The 23,853-nt window shown below is 37.9% G+C and overlaps 1 protein-coding gene and 1 long non-coding RNA gene across 4 annotated transcripts in view; one reads left to right on the forward strand and one right to left on the reverse strand.

Annotated features, from left to right (window-relative positions):
• LOC120535323 overlaps positions 1–1,199 on the forward strand; it is a 48,250-nt gene extending 47,051 nt beyond the window's left edge. The window contains exon 3 of one of the 2 annotated variants that reach the window (XR_005634885.1): positions 1,157–1,199. This is a non-coding gene — a long non-coding RNA (uncharacterized LOC120535323). The remainder of the gene's footprint in view (positions 1–1,156) is intronic. The other variant, XR_005634886.1, reaches the window with a different exon arrangement.
• Positions 1–23,853, reverse strand: part of nutf2 (nuclear transport factor 2) — an 84,212-nt gene that overhangs the window by 27,688 nt on the left and 32,671 nt on the right. The gene's annotated exons all lie outside the window — the stretch shown is intronic.

Below are 23,853 nucleotides of genomic sequence, written 5' to 3' on the forward strand. Positions count from 1 at the left end.
AAGCTATTCTTAAACTGAGAATGTACAAGCTGAATTACAACCCAGTGCTTTAAACCTAAAGTATCATGTTACTACGATGGCTTAACAAAGAAACACAAATGATGAAAAATTACATATTTTTAATTACCCTGAATAATATATATTTAAAGAAGTTATTTAAAAAATATACTAAACTTTCAGCACTCAGCCATGTTTGAATACTTTTATTCTAACTTTTTTTTTTTTGAACATTTGAAAAATATTGACAAGAACAGGCCGTTCAGCCCAGCAAAACTCAACAATCCTATTCACCTGACTTCACCAAAATAAAACTGAATAGAGTTTTGAATGTACCTAAAGTTTTACAGTGATGAGTGCACTTCAACTTCTAAATCATTTGCATTAGCAATACTTTCAAGCTTTAGAAATCCAATTGTGTATTCAACTCTAACATTTTACTTTCTATTTATAATTCTTTATATTTACTTATATTAAATTTCATCTTGCATATTTGCCAAGTCTGTATGCTGTACAATTCCTTCTTTAGTGAGCAGATTCTAGATTATCTACCAATTTACCCATCCTGGTATCATCTGCAAACTGAACCAGCATATTGTTTATATTCATACCCAGCTCATTTATACATCTTATAAATAGTAGCAGTCCCAGGACTGGTCCCTGAAGGAGTAGGATTCTTAACATCACCCAATTCTGATAGGGTTCCTCACACCATAACCCTACGGTTCCTATGTTTTAGCCAAATCTGTACATATCTAATGAACTCCCAACTCTTAATTTAATGCCCAACCTCTCATGTAGGACCTCGCTTCATCTTATACTTCGGAATGTCTTACAACTTACCCTCCAAATCATAACCTTAGATCTTCAAATGAGTGTCTATTTAGAATTTCAAGAGCTAAACTTAAAAGAAGTGGTGAGGCGGCCTTCTGCTGTTATGCACCTAAAATCTGGAATGACTTACCAATAGGAATTCACCAGGCTAATACATTGGAGAACTTTAAAACACTGCTGAAAACTCATTACTTTAACATGGCTTTCTCATACCTTCATCTTAGTTAAATCCTGATGCTCTGTATATTCAATTAATTATTATTATTATTCATGGCGTCTCCAAAATCCGTACTAACCCCTACTTTCTCTTCTGTTGTTTTTCCAGTTTTTTGTGGTGGCGATCTGCACCACCACCACCTAAATCAAAAGCACCGTGATGTCCCTACATTGATGGATTAAAGGCCAGAAGTCTACATGACCAACATCATCAAATTCCTCCATGAGAATCCTGAATACAATGAGGACTGATTGAGGTCATTTATGTTAGGTAGAATGCCAAGAGGGGGCAGGGTTGTCTCGTGGCCTGAAACCCCTGCAGATTTTTTATTTTTTTTTTCTCCAGCCTACTGGAGTTTTTTTTTTTTTGTTTTGTTTTTTCTGCCCTCCCTGGCCATCGGACCTTACTTTTATTCTATGTTAATTAGTGTTCCCCAATTTTAATTATTTATTTTGTCTTTTTTTTCTTTCTTCATTGTGTAAAGCACTTTGAGCTACATTGTTTGTATGAAAATGTGCTATATAAATAAATGTTATAAAATGCATTCAGAAAATCAAGATAAATAATTTCATTTGGACAACTCTGATTATATCCTTTTGTTGCTACTTCATAAAATTCCAGTATATTAGTAAAGCATTGCCTCCCCCACTTAAAGCCTTGCTGACTATTTCTAAAACTCCTGTTCTTGCCATGTTTTACTCAATCTTCTCCCTAATAATTCCTCCCATGAATTGAAATGCGATGCACTTTAAGCTTACTGGCCAAATGTTAAGTGGATCTCCTCAATCACCCTTTCTATATAATGAGTTATTTGCTAAAAATGGGGGTAGATTCATACCTGGTGGCATGGATCGTGGACTATCTTACAAACAAACCTCAGTATGTGCATCTTGGGAACTGCAGGTCTGACATTGTGGTCAGCAGCACAGGAGCGCCACAGGGGACTGTGCTTTCTCTGGTCCTGTTCAGCCTATATACATCATACTTCCAATACAACTCAGAGTCCTGCCACGTGCAAAAGTTCGCTGATGACACTGCTATCGAGGGCTGCATCAGGAGTGGGCAGGAGGAGGAGTATAGGAACCTAATCCAGGACTTAAATGTTAAATGGTGCAACTCAAACCACCTACAACTAAACACCAGCAAAACCAAGGAGCTGGTGGTGGATTTTAGGAGGCCCAGGCCCGTCATGGACCCCGGCATCATCAGAGGTGACTGTGTGCAGAGGGTAAAGACCTATAAATACCTGGGAGTGCAGCTGGATGGTAAATTGGACTGGACTGCCAATACTGATGCCCTGTGCAAGAGAGGACACAGCCGACTTTACTTCCTTAGAAGGCTGGCATTCTTCAACATCTGCAATAAGATGCTGCAGATGTTCTATCAGACAGTTGTGGCGAGCGCCCTCTTCTACACGGTGGTGTGCTGGGGAGACAGCATAAAGAAGAGGGATGTCTCGAGCCTGGATAAATTGGTGAGGAAAGCAGGCTCTATTGTAGGCACTGAGCTGGACAGATTGACATCTGTGGCAGAGAGACGGGCGCTGAGCAGGCACCCGTCAATCATGGACAATCCACTGCATCCAATGAACAGTATCATCTCCAGATAGAGGAGCAGTTTCAGCGACAGACTGCTGTCACTGTCCTGCTCCACTGACAGACTGAGGAGATTGTTCATCCCCCACACTATGCGACTCTTCAATTCCACTTGGAGGGTAAACGTTAACATTATACAATGATATTGTCTGTTATACCTGCCTTGCACTCTCCACCCTGCATTTTTATCTCTATATTTAATATTGTTTTTATCACTATGCTGCTGCTGGAGTATATGAATTTCCCCTTGGGGATTAATAAAGTATCTATCTATCTATTTTCCAGTTCTCAAGAACTTCCGTAATGTGCAGTGACTTTCAAAAGATATGCATCAAATGCTTAAATATGCGCACTCAAGAATAAGTGTTATATTGTCCTGTTGATTTATTAGATTTCATCCAATATAATGTAAATAGTACTTCTTCCTCTAGGAGGTTATTCACTTCTTCATATGTAACAACTTCAGAAAAAAAAGCATGTTTTGTGCATTTTTCATCTACATCTATATTTTAATTCCTTCTTACTCTTCCTGATACACTTTACCTCTTCATTGATTTGTTCCTTTACTACTAAAATACTGAAAGGATCTCTTTGGGTCGTCTTTCACCTTATCTTCAAAATGTCTTTACAACTGTCTTTTAGCTTCCCTAATATTTTCTATTAGGTTTCTCTCATTTTATACAGTTGTTATTTTCCCCTTGTAGTGTATTTCTCCATCTGATTATTTACCCACTGTGGAGTGTTTTTTTTGGGGAGGATGAACCTGTGTTGTGGTGTGAAATTTTGTACACAAGTTGAGAAAGATTTTGTATATCTGTATTTGTAACGTAAAACAATGTAATATTAGTGTTATATCACTGATAAGAATAGCAATGATTTAACTAATCCCCTTTTAGGACTGAGTCTTTGTATTTTACAACTGGGTTGGGGGAAGTGCTTAAAACCAGTTTGGCAAGTGATTCTTTGCAGGACTCTCTCAATCAATCCTCACAGTAAAGCCAAATTACCTAGCTGGCTATGCAACAGCTGAACAAATTGTCTTGGAAGCAGGTGTGAAAGGTATTGTGTGCCCCCATTGGTCTGAAGTATGGATGTTTGGGATTGGTTTGAATCATAGACCATTCTGCAGCATGACACCCTATTGGTGTAAGTATTTGGACAAAGAATGCATAAATTTGGTTGCTTTACCCCTCCCTTTCAATCTTTCACCATTATGATGAAGGAGAATCTCACACACCATGGACTTAAAAGAAAGCCAAACTGAGAAGCACAACTTGGCAGCCATATTGAGACAGGCATGTGGCCTGTTCTAAAGAAAGCAAAAAATTATGACTTAACTATATACTGATATTTTGAGTAACTAACAAATCTATGTGCCACCTGAAATTACACATCCGCATTTATCAGGGTGTATGGCTGCTAATATCCAAATGTATTTTGCTTATTGTTTTTATTTTATGAATATCTATATATATAATTCACTAAGGGCACGCAAGACAATGAGTTCAAGACAGAGAGCCACACCCGCCAACTCACAGAGCCCCGCCCACAAACTCTAAGACCATGGGATACGCATGACAGAGCCCCGCCCACCAACTCTAACCCTCCTTCCGCATCATGAGATACGCATGACAGAGCCCCGCCCACCATCTCTAGTCCTCCTTCCACGTCCACCATTGCTCTCGAGGCAAAAGAGAAGGCTAAATCAAACAGCAATAATTAGCAAACAAACAAAGATAAATGGCAGTAACAGTGCAAAATTCACAATTGGTATGCCAGTTTGAAAAAATAAGTTTTGAGGGTAGTTTTAAAATGTGTTATTGAATCGAGCTGATATATATGAGAGAGAAGAGAATTCCCAAGTTGAGGAGCACTGCGAGAGACGCTCAAGTGCCCATAGCACAGAGTTTGATGTGTGGTACAGAAAGTACAGATGCAGATGAGAATCTGAGTGAGCGAGAGGAGTGTCGGTCTGTAGGAGATCAGTGAGGTGGTGGAGAGCTTTAAATGTTAAGAGCAGTATTTAGTGTTGTATTCTGTAGTTAACAGGGAGCCAGTAAAGTTGAGAGAGAATAGGTGTAATAAGTTCAGTGGATTTAGAACAGCAGGTTATTACCCTGGCAGCAGAATTTTTAATAAGTTTTAATCGATGGATATGTTTTTGTGGGATGACAGATAGAATAGCATTGCAGTAATCTATACGCGATGTGACTTGGGCATTAACCAATACTTTAGTACTGTTTTGTGTAAGAACAGGACGAAGTCTAGAAATGTTTTGGAGATGGAAGAAAGCAGTCCGAGAAACGTTACTTATACAGGAGGAATTATTTAATTATTATTATTATTATTATTTAATAATTGCCATTAGTAGTGTATAAATGGATATAAATAATTGCATGTAAACGATTTGCCAAAATCTGTTGTATGTAAATGATATTGTTTTAAACATTATTGTTTTTTCATCAGAAAACCCGGTTTCCAGGTCTACCTGTATTAGTTTAAATGGCACTTTTACCACTCGCAATAGTGCGGACGTGCTGACTTATCGTGTCGACTGGGCAACACAGTGAATGCTGCGTCTATCTATATATGTCTAAGTTTTCCATAGCCTGCTACAGGAAGGTGCTCACTCGACCATTGGCATTGGTTTCGCTGCTTGCTATTTTTGTTATACTGCGACGGTGGTTTCCTAAGCCTTTGTTATACTGAATTCCTTTCTCACTGTTTTCCGTTCCTATTCTTACACCGCCGTATGCTACGGCTAGTTACCAATAATACATTATTTAAAGCTGTAAGTTAACTCCTACGTGTATTTTACTCTATGTTATCGCCTGAGATTATAGATGTAGAAGGGAAGGTGGGGAAATATTATAAAGTACAAGACCTTATAAACAGTGGCAAGTTTATGGGATTTGAGGCATTCTGACAAAGGCTAAACATTAATAATGCAAAAGGGGAAAGTAGTGTAATACAGAACTCTACCAAGACAAAAGGACCTGCCTTGCATTATATGCAAAATGTTTCTATACCTGTTCCAGTGCTCAATTGTCTTCATACTTTAAGAGTTTACCAGTTTATCCCTTTTAGAATTTGCCACAATGATTCAAACTTTGCCCTACTAAAGTTAAACTTAACAGTTTTATTCTTTGTATCTGCTCCTTGCCAAATCACTGTGAAGTCAATTTTATTATCCTTTGACCCTAGAGGTTCAATCTCCTCTACACTCTGAATTTTATCCTGGTTTTTACAAAATAATAAATCTAAAATACCCTCCAAGATATGGTGCTTTAACATATTGTGTTAAAAAACGATCACTGATTACATTTAAAAACTACATATCTTGTACTCCACTGTTTGCAAGGTTAACCCAGTTAATACTACAGTAGTTAAAGTACCCTTTAACTACTGACTTTAATATCACGCTGTAAACTTATCTTTTTAAAATTATTAAAAAGTTATACACTGAAATTACTGTCTCTATTTTAGTCCGTATAACACACTCCAAAAATAAGCTCTTTAATACTTTCTTGTTGAATCAACTCCAAGAATCCTCACTAATAAGTATCTCATTGTCCAAGTAAAGACGACATGCATTTAAATTGTTTTCCATAAATGACAACTCTCCTCCTTTATCTTTTTTTTTTAAATCTATCTTTTCTAAAGTATGTGCAACAATATTTATTACTCATTCTCAACTTTGTTATTTAGTCAGGCTTCTGTTATTGCATAATAACATAATTATACCAAGATATATGTATAACTATAACTCACTTGTTTTATTTTGATACCAGTAACCGTGCGGAATACACTTGACTTGGGCATTCCTAGTTTTCATACTCTTTCTCTGTACATTTAGCATTCATTTGCTCAAAGGCTGATGAATTGCTGCTTCTTGAGCAGCTCTTCTTTTCTCCACCGTAGCGGCCCACTTCTTCTCTTCTTTCGCCTGCATCTTTTCGCATTAAAACTGATTAAGTCAGGGTTTGTGTTGCAAATACTTAGTATGTTTTCCTTAATTTTTCACTTAAGCTGGCACTTAAGTCTTCAATCTGCTTCAAGAATGATTTAAGATATGGAGAGGTATGGGAAGTGACAGCAAAGATGGTAGGGTTGACAACGCCGCCCATACGCATGCGCCACACGGCCGCCCTGCTGGCCGCTGCAAAGAGTTGAATCTACAATAAAATAAAATAAAAAGAAGAATAACCTTGGAGGTCAATTATCACCCTGAAAGTAGATAGTAGATGTCATGTAGTATATGTGTACAAAATTTCAGGTCAATAGTTGAAATGGTGTGCGAGCTGCAGATAATTTAAAATTCTGGACAAACGGACAGTCAAGGTAGCATATTATATAAGACGACTCCTAGTGTAGAACTGACAGTCTGCCCTTATATATATCATTTGTTCCAACAACAACTGGATCCACAACTGCTTCAGCCAAGACCCGATTCACCCCTCCAAGAAGGTTTCGAACCTGTGCATCCAGAAGGCAACGTACTCTTTGGCTCTGTCACAAACCTGCATCACAATCTTATCTAATACTTGAGTCTACTACTTTTACAACCTTTGTTTCTGGGGATTGGTTTTAAGGTGATACATTGGGGCTTCTCATACTTACCTAGAGTCACCATCCATCCATCTCTGGAAGGTACTGAAAACAGTTTGACACTTCCAACTCTGTGATTAATGCTCCTGTTTGCACTGACGTCCAAATTTAAACTACCCCTCTCCAAGTCTCTGGTATGGAGTCTCCTGCGTCACTTTACGGGTGCACACCATCTCTATAAATGACACCTGGGCTATGTCTGCCAATTCACAACTAAAATACCAGTTAACAGCTTCCACCTCCAGTTCAGCAACACAAAGCTCAAGGTGCTGAATGAGCTGGCATCTATTGCAAACTTAGATTTCAAGAAGGCTTGTCTTGTCCAAGCCACACTCTAAAAAGTCTAACATTAAACAGGTCTTGCATTGTACTGGCCTCATTTTTAAAATTTGGATTTCTTAACTGTTCAAACCCTTTTTATTAAATTTAAAAAATGTAATTTAATTTTAATAATTTAAGAAATTAATATGGTAAAGATCTATTGCAGTTATTTAACATCGGATGGTTCTTTAAGCCTGCTGTATGTCTGTCTTCAAAGTTACTAAACTTCACTGTTCCCATGTTTACTTTCCTGTCTGTTTTCCTAACTTTTCCTGTGCCCAGTTAGTACTTCCTTATTTTAAAGCACTGTGCCACTGCCCACAGCATTTGTGCCATTTTCTACTAATGAACACTTACACTGTAGCCCAATTACTTGTGCTAACTTCCCCGATATAAAAACCCTATTGTCCGCTACAAAAACTTACTTACTGAATACCATCCACCACTATATTTGTTATTTACTTATTTGCTTCAATTGGTCTACCACTGACTGCCCTACTCTGTTCATTTCACTAAACATTACTATCTGCCATTGAGCCAATCTCTTACTATTTTACTTTCAATCTTACTATCTATACTGGACTTAAAACACGTTTTCTACCTTCATGCACAAACACTCATGCCCACACTTTTTGCTAGCATGAACTCATTCCACTATAAGTAGTATATACTTCTCTACTCTGTATATACCTTAATTTCTTCCTACTAGAGACTCGCACTTACTCTAAGTATTCGTCAGTACAATGGTGGTTTATTTACTCATTGGTTACTGCAACTGTGCTCTCTGCAAATGCCCCTACAAATGTTACAGGTGTGAACACAAGTACCTTTCCCAAACGATTAACTAACTTTGCTTCTGTCTAACTAAATAAATAAAGTTGTTCAAAAAAAACTTGCACATGGCTCCTTAACTGCAATCAAATAAAGCTTTTGCTCCTAAAAATTTGGTTTAATTAACTCTTACACAGAGGTAATGCACTACATTCAGTACCTAGTCCACTTTAACATGCAATAACAGCATCAACACATCAGTCTTCTCGGTACTTTATCATGTTGTCAAAATGAGAAGTTTTACAGTCAAGAAAGATCCCCCTCCTCCTACCCACAACCCATTTTTACGTCTGAAACTGTTTAATACTGAGATAACAGGTGTTTTTCTGACAACAGCTTTTGCAGAAACAGAATATAATTAATTCAATAACCAAATATTTAACATTTATAATTTATAGAGCAGGAAAACAAAATCAATATTTTTACAAATACACACAGTATTTTAGCAGTTTCACCCCCTTTTGGGAACAAGGGAGCTCTGAACACTACTTCTGCATCTTTGGCAGACGTTATTCCTACTGTTTAGTTTCAAGCCCAACAAAGGTAATGCCTGTCTAGGTTTCATCTTTTTGAACAAGAATGAATAATAAAAACACAAAATTGATACTTTAAGCAACAGTGATTACAACATATTAAAATCTGAAATTGCCTTTGAAAACACAAATGTACACCAAAAACAAAGACTTGTAATTTTCTGTAAGCTGAGTTTATATGAATGAGGAATTATCTAGAAAAGATAAAATGTGAAAGAAACAACTCAGCAACTATAAAATGATCGGTCATGTCACTTCAAAGACAGTCTGATTCGGGCTCAAAATAAGTATATTCCAAAGAAAAGATAAAACAAAAAGAGAAAAGAAATTTCCAAAATGGATAAATAAGGGTATTATTAAAATATAAAACTAAAAAGATCAATGAAAAAGAAATTAACTAATTATGACTTACAGGAATATCAGACACTACAGCAATAGACTAAAAAAAGCATTCAAAAGGGTCAAAAGAGAAGCTTAAAAAGAAAATTGATAGAGAAGTGAAAAGAAACAGTAGGAAATGTGAATACTACTCCAGGAAAAAGACAGCAAAAAGAATTTAAGAAACTCAAGGAGAATTTATTGAAAATGAGAAGGAAATAGCAAATGAACTAAATAAATACTTCACTCAAGTATTAAAAAAAAAAAAAAAGAAATAAACTAAATGCCCCATGCAGAAGTAAAAACAAGCTCTGAGTGTATGAATTTTAAAGTAGAAGAGTCAGACGCATTTCAAAAGCTAATAAAACCCTGGACCTGATGGAATTTTACCAATTGCACTGAAAAAAAGGAAAGACTTCATTTATAAACCTTTATTTATGCATATTTGAGCAGTCACTTCAGAGAGGAGAAGTACCAGATGACTGGAAAATTGCAAATGTGAATCTACAAGAAAGGAGACAAAATGGATCCTGGTAAGTACAGTCCAATAAGTATTACTTTTAGAATACACAAAATAATAGAAACAATAATAATAAAAACTAGATAAATACTTTCAAGAAAATAGACTGTCGTAGATTGACTTTATATAAATGTTCCAACGCAACTCTGTATAGGATTTGGTGAATACATTTATAATTTATTCATTTGATCTACTGGATAGTGGCAGGTGAAATTTTCATTCTACTTCACCAACTCAGACTAGAAAAAGATATACCAAATGAAAGTTAGTAAGTAGCTAATCATCCTATCGACTGTGGATATTTACAAGTAAAGTTACAAACTTAGAATAAACAAATTATTACATGAGGCAGAAAGAGATCCTTTGTTCTGTGGTAGCAAGGTATACATCCATCATATCTACTACATTAAAAAAAAAAACTACAGTACATGTAGTTTTACAGTTTATGTAGTAATATATATACACACACACACACACATATATATATATCCATTCATCCTCTTCCGCTTATCCGGGGTCGGGTCACGGGGATGCAGCAGCTTGAGCAGAAAAGCCCAGACTTCCCTCTCCCCGGCCACTTCTTCCAGGAGAATCCCAAGGCGTTCCCAGGCCAGCCAGGAGACATAGTCCCTCCAGCGTATCCTGGGTCTTCCTCGGGACCTCCTCCCAGTTGGACATGCCCGGAACACCTCACCAGGGAGGCATCCTGATCAGATGCCCGAGCCACCTCATCTGACTCCTCTCGAAGCAAAGGAGTAGCGGCTCTACTCTGAGCCCCTCCCGGATGACTGAGCTTCTCACCCTATCTTTAAGGAAAAGCCCAGACACCCTGCGGAGGAAACTCATTTCAGCCGCTTGTATTCACGATCTCGTTGTTTCAGTCACTACCCATAGCTCATGACCATAGGTGAGGGTAGAAACTTACGGCTCAGCTCTTTTTTCACCACGACAGACCGATGCAGAGACCGCATCCGATCCGCCTGTCGACCTCACTGTGCATTCTTCCCTCACTCGTGAACAAAACCCCGAGGACGTCTCTCCCAACCCTGAGAGGGTACTCCACCCTTTTCCAGCTGAGGACCATGCTCTCGGATTTGGAGGTGCTGATTCTCATCCCAGCCACTTCACACTCAGCTGTGACCCGATCCAGAGAGAGCTGAAGATCATGGCCTGATGAAGCAAACAGGACAATATCATCTACAAAAAGCAGTGACCCAATCCTGAGTCTACCAAACACCCTGGCTGCGCCTAGAAATTCTGTCCATAAAAGTGATGAACAGAATCGGTGACAAAGGGCAGCACTGGTGGAGTCCAACTCTCACTGGAAATGGGCTCGACTTACTGCCGGCAATGCGGACCAAGCTCTGACACCGGTTGTACAGGGACTGAACAGCTCTTATCAGGGGGTCCGGTACCCCATACTCCCGGAGCACCCCCCACAGGATTCCCCGAGGGACACAATCAAACGGCTTTTCCAAGTCCACAAAACACATGTAGACTGGTTGGGCAAACTCCCATGCACCCTCCAGAACTCTGCTAAGGATGTAGAGCTGGTCTTCTGTTCCGCGACCAGGACGAAAACCACACTGTTCCGCCTGAATCCGAGGTTCGACTATCCGACGGACCCTCCTCTCCAGAATCCCTGAATAGACTTTTCCAGGAAGGCTAAGGAGTGTGATCCCTCTGTAGTTGGAACACACCCTCCGGTCCCCCAATTTAAAGAGGGGGACCACCACCCCGGTCTGCCAATCCAGAGGCACTGTCCCCGATGTCCGTGCGATGTTGCAGAGGCGTGTCAACCAAGACAGTCCTACAACATCCAGAGCCTTGAGGAACTCCGGGCGTATGTCATCCCCCCCGGGGCCCTGCCACCAAGGAGTTTATTGACCACCTCAGTGACCTCAGTCCCAGAGATGGGAGAGCCCACCTCAGAGTCCCCAGGCTCTGCTTCCTCATTGGAAGGCATGTTAGTGGGATTAAGGAGGTCTTCGAAGTACTCCCCCCACCGACCCACAACATCCCAAATCGAAGTCAGCAGCGCACCATCCCCACCATATACGGTGTTGACACTGCACTGCGTCCCCCTCCTGAGATGCCGGACGGTGGACCAGAATCTCCTCAAAGCCTTCCGAAAGTCGTTCTCCATGGCTTCTCCAAATTCCTCCCATGCCCGAGTTTTTGCCTCAGCAACCACAGAAGCCACATTCCGCTTGGCCTGCCGGTACCTATCAGCTGCCTCCAGAGACCCACAGGACAAAAAGGTCCTATAGGACTCCTTCAGCTTGATGGCATCCCTCACCGCCGGTGTCGACCAATGGGTTTGGGGATTGCCGCCACGACAGGCACCGACCACCTTACGGCCACAGCTCCACTCAGCCGACTCAACAAGAGAGGCACGGAACATGGCCCATTCGGAATCAAGTCCCCCACCTCTCTCGGGATGTGGTTGAAGCTCTGCCGAAGGTGGGAGTTGAAGCTACTTCTGAAAGAGGACTCTGCCAGCCGTTCCCAGCAGACCCACACAACACTTTTGGGCCTACCAGACCTGACCGGCATCTTCCCCCACCATCGAAGCCAACTCACCAGCAGGTGGTGATCAGTTGACAGCTCCGCCCCTCTCTTCACCCGAGTGTCCAAGACCCCTATGCTTGAACATGGTGTTCGTTATGGACAACCCGTGACGAGCACAGAAGTCCAATAACAAAACACTGCTCGGGTTCAGATTGGGGGGGCCATTCCTCCCAATCACGCCCTACCAGGCCTCACGGTCATTGCCCACATGAGCACTGAAGTCTAATATATACACACATACATATATATTGTGGAGATTCTCAGGATGGACTGCAGGTGCTCATCAGTGAGGCGACTCCTGTGTGCTGTTTTGTTAGTCTTCATGACTGAGAAGAGCTTCTCACACAGATATGTGCTACCAAACATACACAAGGTTGGAGCCGCATGTAGACGGAGCTGGAGCATTTTTGCAGGAATGGAGTGAATAAACTGTGTGGGCCATGCAGTATCGTACTTTGTCTTCAGTGTGCCATTACACTGCAGCTCAATCACCTCCATCTGAATCTGCACAGGTGCAGTTTCCACATCAACTGCAAATGGGTTGCGAAACAACTCAAAATTCTTTTTGTTCTTCAAAGTCACCAAAGCGCCGTGTGCACTCAGTGCGCTCAGTTTATCAGCAAAGTGCATATTTGGGAACACCGTAGTGCTGACTTGGTTAAACATTACTTGACAACAGGAAAAGTAGGGCAAGTTGCACTGGTGCATTTGTGTCTCCCATAAAAGTAGCTTCACTTGAAATAACTTTGTGATTTTGCACGGGTAAAAACGTCTGCTGAAGTGTCAGATTCTTCTTTAACTCTTCTGCTTTCTGTATCTGGTGCATTGCATTCAGGTCTTTCAGATTATCTTGATGTTTTGTCTCATAGTGCCGTTTTAGATTAAATTCTGTAATTACAGCCACATTAGCTCCACAAATGAGACACACGGGTTTACCGGCAATGTCAGTAAACATATACTCAGCCTCCCATCGGTTTTTAAAGGCTCTATGTTCAGAATCACCTTTTCTCTTCAGCATCGTGTGGGCTAGCTTCGCAATAACTTGCAGCATCACAAGCTAGACTTGATTAACGCGGTAAGTGTTAGGCAAGGCAGCTGAAGCGCTGCGTTATGGGATCTGTAGTTTATTGTGTTACCAGCGCTTCATATCCCCGGGCCATTAATAACAATAATACAGTATATAAAATGATCTCGCGGGCCGGATATAATTACACGCTGGGCCGGATGTGGCCCGTGGGCATTGAGTTTGACACATATGGACCAAATAGAACTTGAAAAGAAATATTTTTTCGAATGTGATCGCGCAATTCAGATCCGAGAGGTCACAAAAGACCCCAGGACAACATCTAGAGAACTGCAGGCCTCACTTGCCTCAATTAAGGTCAGTGTTCACGACTCCACCATAAGAAAGAGACTGGGCAAAAACGGCCTGCATGGTAGATTTCCAGGACGCAAACCACTGTTAAGCAAAAAGAACATTAGGGCTCGTCTCAATTTTGCTAAGAAACATCTCAATGATTGCCAAGACTTTTGGGAAAATACCTTGTGGACTGATGAGACAAAAGTTGAACTTTTTGGAAGGCAAATGTCCGTTACACCTGGCGTAAAAGGAACACAGCATTTCAGAAAAAGAACATCATACCAACAGTAAAATATGGTGGTGGTAGTGTGATGGTCTGGGGTTGTTTTGCTGCTTCAGGACCTGGAAGGCTTGCTGTGATAGATGGAACCATGAATTCTACTGTCTACCAAAAAATCCTGAAGGAGAATGTCCGCCATCTGTTCGTCAACTCAAGCTGAAGCGATCTTGGATGCTGCAACAGGACAATGACCCAAAACACACCAGCAAATCCACCTCTGAATGGCTGAAGAAAAACAAAATGAAGACTTTGGAGTGGCCTAGTCAAAGTCCTGACCTGAATCCAATTGAGATGCTATGGCATGACCTTAAAAAGGCGGTTCATGCTAGAAAACCCTCAAATAAAGCTGAATTACAACAATTCTGCAAAGATGAGTGGGCCAAAATTCCTCCAGAGTGCTGTAAAAGACTCATTGCAAGTTATCGCAAATGCTTGATTGCAGTTATTGCTGCTAAGGGTGGCCCAACCAGTTATTAGGTTCAGGGGCAATTACTTTTCACCCAGGGCCATGTAGGTTTGGATTTTTTTTTCTCCCTAAATAATAAAAACCATCATTTAAAAACTGCATTTTGTGTTCACACACAGAACTATATTATATATAGTTCTGTGTGTGTATATATATATATATATATATATATATATATATATATATATATAGTTCTATATATGTATATATATATATATATATATATATATATATACTGCTCAAAAGAATTAAAGGAACACTTTTTAATCAGAGTATAGCATAAAGTCAATGAAACTTATGGGATATTAATCTGGTCAGTTAAGTAGCAGAGGGGGTTGTTAATCAGTTTCAGCTGCTGTGGTGTTAATGAAATTAACAACAGATGCACTAGAGGGCAACAATGAGATGACCCCCAAAACAGGAATGGTTTAACAGGTGGAGGCCACTGACATTTTTCCCTCCTCATCTTTTCTGACTGTTTCTTCACTAGTTTTGCATTTGGCTACAGTCAGTGTCACTACTGGTAGCATGAGGCGATACCTGGACCCTACAGAGGTTGCACAGGTAGTTCAACTTCTCCAGGATGGCACATCAATACGTGTCATTGCCAGAAGGTTTGCTGTGTCTCCCTGGAGGAGATTCTAGGAGACAAGCAGTTACTCTAGGAGAGCTGGAGAGGGCCATAGAAGGTCCATAACCCATCAGCAGGACCAGTATCTGCTCCTTTGGGCAAGGAGGAACAGGATGAGCACTGCCAGAGCCCTACAAAATGACCTCCAGCAGGCCACTGGTGTGAATGTCTCTGACCAAACAACCAGAAAGACTTCATGAGGGTGGCCCAAGGGCCCCATGTCCTCTAATGGGCCCTGAGCTCACTGCCCAGCAGCATGCAGCTCGATTGGCATTCGCCATAGAATACCAGAATTGGCAGATGCACCACTGGTGCCCTGTGCTTTTTACAGATGAGAACAGGTTCACCGTGAGCACGTGACAGAAGTCTGGAGAAGCCATGGAGAACATTATGCTGCCTGTAACATCATTCAGCCCCACCAAGTTATATAGCTGAAGCAGAAACATCAACTACCTTTAAGTAGTACTTGAATAAGATATTGTGACAGTTTAGCTATTAGCTAAATAAACTAGCTTAAAGGGCTGAATATCTCCTCTCAGTTGACATATTTTTTATGATTGTGTACTTCGACTTTTTCTCACTCAAGAAAACAAGGAAGATAAGGAAATTAAGACAATGAAGAGTACTTTCTTTGCCACTATGAGTGGATAGTTTAGTGACAAGGATACTAAGCCAATTTTATTAATTGCAGCCAGGCTAGATCCAAATATAAAGACCATCATGTATGATTACACCTTTGTGTGTATCTTTGAAACAAATGCTACAATAATGTTGTCAAAAGTAGACAAAAAATAAAGTTTTAAATATTCATATTAAAAACATGCATTTAAACATAGATTAAAAACCTACACTTTGTATCTTTTGTAAATTAAGAGTTTCATTTTTTCCTCATGGCTGGTTTGTAAAGCATTGTAAAGAGTTTATGACTTGTGCATTTTCACTTAAAAGATGCATGTGAAAAGTTAAACAAATGACACCAAAAACAGTTCTACAGAGGAATAAAATTCCCTAAATGCAAAAAAGTGATGTCATCAAAAATAAAACTGAGCCTTGAGCACTTTACATTGCTTGTGCTACACATGAGAAACCCACACAATCACCTGCGGCTGCTTTAACACATTAAAAGTAATAATTAATTTTCTGTTTTACTGCAAGATCTTATTGCTACATCAATATATTGGACATAAACTCAAAACTGCACCAAGGCTGTATTGTGTGTTGATACATTACTGGCTATGGATATATAATCAGCCAATTATCAAAAACCCTCTTATCAATAGACTGGTTATTCTCTGCCAATATATGAACACTACTTGCAGGAGCTGCATCTGGCAGAAGTATCTGTATTACATATTCAACAACATTATCCATTGATACATCATTAGCAAGTTCCAAAAAAATGTTTATTTTTATAATACATTATCAAAAGCTTTATTGAGCTTAGCCAGTCTTTACAGTATCTTGCTTTGTAGGGAAGCACCTGTTGAGTTAGGGAAATGGTAAGTATTTTTCTGTGGTGATTATAACTTGTTTTAAAGGCTCACTTCTCATGCCCTGACCCTCAAATTTGTGGATAAGATCAACTTAAAGTGCCAAGTTTCTGAAGATAGTGCAGATTGATTATACTACTATCCAACGAGTACTTTGAGAAATTGGTAATAGGTCAGATCAATTTCAATACCTCCTGCTGCAACTGCATTATACTGTAGGTTATGCAAAATACAACAAAACAGAACAAAATTATAACTTTAATGAACAAATAGGAGCTTAAAACCCATATTAAACTGATTCAATGTTGCTTGACTGTCAATATACAAAATTTTCAGCTTTATCTCAAGCTGCTGCATATACAGTATTTTACATGCCCCACACACACTTTAATTATAAGCATTATTAGAGAGTTGATCAGCAGTAAACTGTGAATCTAAGATACAAGCAGACTATTTCTACATAAAAAGTATATATTCTCTACACTAGCATTACAGATAGACTTATTCTCCAACATGAATGATTGATAAGATGGAGCTAGAGATGAAAAAAAGTGAAAACGTGCACTTGCTTGTTTTGTCTCATAATCCTCTTCTTCTTTTTGTGGATGTATGTATGGATTGAGAAAGATAGATATATAGACAAACAGACACACACACAAACAGACACACATACGTACACTAGTGTTGAAAAGTTTGGAATAATCCAGAAATGTTCATGTTTTTGCTAGAAATGCACTTTTTAAAAATATCATTAAAAATTATATTCTGTAACTTAAAATATTACTTCACTCACAAAATATAAAAAAATCGTTGTATTTATCTTTTTGGGGAATTAGCATTTGGAAATCTGAAACTCACCAATTCATATGACACACTTTTACATAGTACACAAAACACTTTCCTGATATTGGAAGTGGTTTTGAGCATGAAGACACTCACAGATTTAACATATTTTTAAAAAATCAAGCCTTTTGTTTTTAATAGATTTAAAAAATATACATTTGATATATCGTTTAAAATCATTACAGAAGCCATTCTTTAATGGTGCTTTCATATATGCACTCTGACCCAGCACACATCAATGGTGTCAACAAACTTGGTGACATAAGTCAAACTCTTGAACTCCACTGGAGTACAGATACCGTATTACCAGTTTCGCATTACATTTTACAAAAGCAAGTGAATCCTAATACTACAAACATTAATAGAATACCTTGCAAACAGAAGAACACATAAGCGCTATTAAATTCAAAAAGATGTCAATTTACACTGAAATATTTTAAATTGCTTTTTTGCTTTATGCATAGCTAATGGCTATACTAAGCACTGCAGAACACCAGAAGTGCAAATTATCATGTAAATATCACACACAGTGAAATATTTTCTAAGGGAAAGTCTTAACTATATAATAAATGCAAATAATTAACAGGCTGCCGGCAGGTAACAGAATCTGCAAATATTTGATCATGTCACTGCCTTGATCTACACTGAAATTAAGCCCCTGCACCTAAACTACCACAATGATATTCACTCACAAACAACAAAACTTAAAAAAAAAAAAAGCATATTAAACAAGACTGTCAAATCATCTAACAAAATTAATTTTCAGAATAGTAATGATAAATTATGCAGACTGTAAAACTGAGTTACAAGTAAGGTTAAAATGAGAATATGAAAAGGACACTAAAACTTGCCAACTTTCGTAAGGTGGTTTTTCTTAACCCAGTACATTGTGTATCCTTTCATTAATTATTGCAAGAGGAAAATTTTAAATTTACTATACAAAAAGGCAAGCCTTTTTTTCTTTCTTAGTGTATTATTAAATGTATCACTATTCTTGAAATCAGCAAATATCTATTACCTAATAGCCCATTTACAGTTTTAATATTGTATTATTTATCTAACAGTACTTTGCAATAATCTTTTCTGTTAATAATGGCGCATAACAGTTGATCAATTTTGACTTAATATACATTATCCTATAAATTATGTAATATAATATACTAGAATCAAAGATAAATGAAGCATGAAAATGTCATCTGAATTGGTACAGTGGAAAACAAGAACACTCCTTGTTGAGAACCTCTATCACTATTATCACTAGTCAAATGTACAGATAGGTTAAATAGCAAAATTAAACACCCAAAAAAATGACAGATTATTAATCATATCTATACAAAAATAATATCTGCACTTGTTCATTTTCTCTAGTTGTTTCATACAATTTTGAAAAACAAACTTATATAGCAAAAAGAAATAGAAATAACAATGTACAGGTAAAATTCCATTACAACGAACTGCCAAGGATCTAAAAATATTTAGTTGTAATGAGATTCTGCATTTGTCACTACAGTACTTTCTTTAACTTGCATCCAGGCATTTGCAATCATTTCAATAGCTTATTTCATGTTAATTTTAATCTCCTCCGGTCTACAAGTTATGTTGGCAAGAATTGTTCTCAGCATTTCCTTGCAATAATACACTTTCAGGGTACGAATGATACCCAAATCCAATAGCTGAAGCACTGCTGTGCAATTGGGTGGGAGGAATTCAACTTGACCATTATCTAAATGTGGAAACATGTTGTGAGCAGCACAATTATCAATCAGAAGCCGAATAATAATTTTCTTCTTCTTCATATTGCGTGGTTTCTGAATTCTTTTGGTATCTCCCCCACCCAATGGGGCGACATGCTGAAGTGTGTCCCTAAGCATGATTGCCACGTCTGTGGAAGACTGTTTGTCCATTGCCGGAGCACGGCAACAGCAGGCTCACAGCGCTGCAGTTAAGCATCACAGAAGCAAATCCTAAAAAATCGTCGCGCTGTAACTCCCTGTCTTACACCCCAAAACAAGAGGCTGAGTCTCAGTACTTTAGCAAAATCAGTTTTATTCAGCTTGAAACAGGAACAGCAGGGTTATTTATTGTAGCGGGATCTGCCACTCTCCTAAGAAAACAAAAAAAAAAAAAATACTTTGCTTTTATATAGCTCTTTTCTTACTACTCAAAGACACAGCAGTCAGGCAGGGTTGTGGCTAGGTTAGTGGCCAAGTAATTCTGTTACCTGCATTTACAATGTTCCTTGCATCACCCATCGAGATCTTTTCGGTTTGCTTCGGTGAAGAGCTGCAGCAGAGCTGCGAGCCTGCTGTTGCTCCAGCAATGGATAAACTGTCTTCCACAGATGCGGTGATTGCACTTTGGGATGCTCTTCAGCATGTTGTCCAGTTGAGGGAGGTCCCAAGAGAGTTTAGAAACCTCACATTTTCTTGAATGAGTGCCGCATTAATAGGAATCTTTCTTGAACAAGCATCACTGAATCACATACAAACTGCTTTTTCGACATTTTCAAATGCTGCAGTTTGCATACGTTTGCAACCCGAGATTTTTCTTCTTTTTTTGCTCGGTCTTTCAACGTCTTTTTTCTTTTTTGCTGGAATCGAGAGCAACAAAAATGTAAAGTTTTTTTTTTCTAATATGAACTGTTATCGTTTTTTCTTGTCTGCCATTTCTATAGCTGGGTGACAATGAGTTAAATTCCAATGGAGGTTTTTCAAATGTTGACGAGCAATAAGCAAAAGGTATCACTGAAAACCACAGAAATCAAACACAGTTCACACACCGAAGTTAGCACAGACCTCAACTCATACAAACAAAAGAACTCACTCAATACTCTTATTTCACTTGCAAAGATATGTGCCCTCTGAGTGTTGTAGAGAATGAAGGCTTCCGACATATGGTGTATACAATAGAGCCTCATTGTGACACCATACCCTCCCAACAACACGTCACTGACATTGCTGTGCCCAAGTTGTACAAGAAGGTACAAATGAAGATACTGGAATCTCTAAGCTCCACTGCAGGAGACGTTGTTCAGTTCATCTTCCTCTACAAAAACCTTGACATTAAAAAATAAGCACTGACATACATACAAACTGTAATAACACGTGCAATCCAGGTTTAAGATCTAAAAATGTTCACTATCAATATATGTGTATTTTCTTACATTTGTTTAATATTTTCTTTAGCAATCCTGCAAGCAGTTTTAATTTTCACTGATATAGGCAGATGTAGTTCCTTTTTTCAAATTGCAAAAAATATAGTGTTATGATGTTGCATGTTACTGGGACAATACATTTTCTTTTATTAACCACTTCAGATTGAAAAATTCATATATACACACACTGCCTGAATTTATATGTAGCACTTTTATTTTTTACTAATATACTGTAAGCAAATGTTAATTCCTTTGTACAGATTACAGTGCTATGATGTTATGCATTTTCTTAAAAACTACTTGAAACATAATGTGGCATACTATGAACCTTTAAAGCAGGATCAAAAACTACAGTGGTTTTGTTTTTGTGATATAGGAACATGTTAATTCCTTTCCTCAGATTGCACAAAAAGTATTGCAATGATGTCTGAAATTATAGGGACTGTGATAAATGCAGTTGCAGATCCCTCTGTTCTGATTGTATGAAAAAAGTAAACTTTTTTTTAACTCAGATTTTATGCATATAGTGGTGTGCTTTACACTATGATAGTTTTCCTAAAATTACATTTAAAAAATTGCAATATCACCTTGCTTATAGTACTGCAATATATCGCAATATACTGAATCGTAACCCCGTGTGTATTATGATACGTATCGTGTCGCAAAATTCTTGCCAATACACAGCCCTAGTATTTAAGAAACTTTACAAGCTATTAATGAAATTAAATTTGTTATCCAAGTATACACAAAGCAAGAGTTTATTTACTTTTAAAGAAAGCCAATGTTGCAGTTTTCCCTACAGAATCTACTGTAATCTGGGCAACAGAGATTTTATTCCAGAGCATGCATTTGTTTATTTAAATGGTTATAATAAACTCACAATGAACATTCACACTTTTGTTCTGAAATACTGCAAGGATGTTAGTATTTTACAGTCACTTTTCTAAATTAATAGATAGATAAAATCATATTATACAGGTAGGAAAAGAAGGAGCAAGCAGTAAGCCAGAGAGCTGTGGCTCTTATTATACACCATGCAGTAAAAAATTAGATACACTCTCAGAAATTTGCAGAATATTTTGAACATACACAGAACAAAAATACTATGATTTCAGTGTTATCAATAGGTTAACCTGACCTGATCTCATACTTTATTGCTGAATTTTGATTCAAAAAAAAAAAAAAAACAAATAAATAAATAATAACAATTGCCAAATCCTCTATCCAGAACTTGAACAATAAGATGCTGTAGGACATTTTTCGAGATAAAGACTGCCTCAAGTGCATCTATAATATTTTTACAGAAACATCAAGACTATTCAAGTTACTCATGTATTTTGAATCATTTTCTTTTTACAATATCTTTTTTTTTTCTTGGCTTCAAACTCACATTCTGTTCAAGAATTCTATAATATATTGCTCAGTTAACCACTAAATGAAATACAGCACTTATATCCACAATAGAAACCCATACCTTACTGCATTTCCAGACAAAGAAGTGGGTAGTGTGTGCACATAATATCTAATAGAAAACTGAATTAAACGGAAGGCGTGCACAATATAGAAATAATCCTGTGCAAACATCTACTGCACAATCTATATCTGAGATTTAAAAAGTCATAATTTTTCTACTTGAAAAAGTTATTAATTAGACCTGTAACTACAACAATCTGCATAGCTTATGCAGTATATGTGATTGCAGCATTGATAAAAGTACCAATCCCTACAGTGTACAAATAAAAATTCACACTAGTTTATGTTAAGCAACATGCTGATGAAATTCTGACATTTAATACCAAAATCTCAAAGACAATTTTTGGGGGGGTAAAAATAATCCATGCACGTTTGTAGATTGCTCTTGAAAGAATATCAAAACCTCCTCCCCCACCCCCCAAAAAAAAAAAAAATCAAAGGATATAGAGGACACTTAATCAACAAATAAATATTTGGTATTTTTTTCTTTCCCCCCGAAAGAAAATAAAGAAGCAGCAGCAGAGATTTTACACTGTAAACAAAAAAACAGCAACTGGATAAAATGGGTTCTTTGTTTTCTTTGCCCCATCAGAAATACTCAGCAAGGTTATTATCAATAATGGAAACTAATTAAAACGACTTAAAAAAAATCTTTAATCAAAACAAAAACTAATAAACTAAACTGAAATTAAAACCACATATTCTAACTGAAAAAAATTTTAAACGGGTAAAAGCAAAAAACTGAAACAACTGCCAGTAGCCTACTCCTTTATAGTGTTCCCTCTGAGGAGCATTCATCGATGAGTGTACACATATATGAACATGCATATGTGTACAGTACTTAGTTTAGTACGCATTTTACAGTGGTACACAATAAAGTGAGTTAGGAAATCTCCAACAGAAAGTTTATAACGGAGGGACTGACTACCTCATAAGTAATTAGCGACTAAAACTTGACATGGAAAGCCCATAGGCGTATCCTTTGAAAACTGACATTGAAGTGACCCAGTAAACTTTGACTTTTGGTCACACATTGTAAAACATACAAAATATGGCACTTGCTCACTTTGAAACGCAACATCAAAACAAAGCTTAGAACTCGCTGATCAAATACTTCAACCAATAACCTTGATTTGAAGAAAAAGCCTCAAGGTCTGATCTAATTTCTAGACCACTGACAGAGACTATAGATCAGGAAGAAATAGGTTCACCACCAAGTTGTAACAGTTACAATATTCTAGGGATGCTGCAGTTTTTTTCCTTTTAAAAGATCCAATGTTACTAGAATTGGCCAATCACCAATATTATGTTACTAGAATTGGCAATTCAGATACCAAAAATGTTACTTATTCTTTTAATAATTTTTCACACTAAGCTCATGAATAACCAGCCATGTAAAGCCTTGTCTTCTACATTACGGTGCAACAATTTTGCTGCAATTGATGGGTGTTAACTGTTCATTTTTAATCAATAAAAAGAAATTCTATAGGCTTATTGATCAGTGACCAAACTATTTATTTAAGGGGGTTTTATTAATATTAGCATTTCTAACTAATAAAACTTACGTATACAAAACTTTCATTCATAATATTGTGCATATGGCCTAAAAAAGCTAATGAATGTCATATTTGCAAGCCACAATTCTAATAAAATGTTCACAAGATGATTGCCAAGAAAATGCAAGGCTAACATGTTTAACAAGTTTACAACTAAAATAGGCAAATTTGGCTCTTAAGGCAACATTCTTTTTT

This window comes from Polypterus senegalus, chromosome 9, assembly GCF_016835505.1.
Source record: "Polypterus senegalus isolate Bchr_013 chromosome 9, ASM1683550v1, whole genome shotgun sequence".
Taxonomy (NCBI): domain Eukaryota; kingdom Metazoa; phylum Chordata; class Cladistia; order Polypteriformes; family Polypteridae; genus Polypterus; species Polypterus senegalus.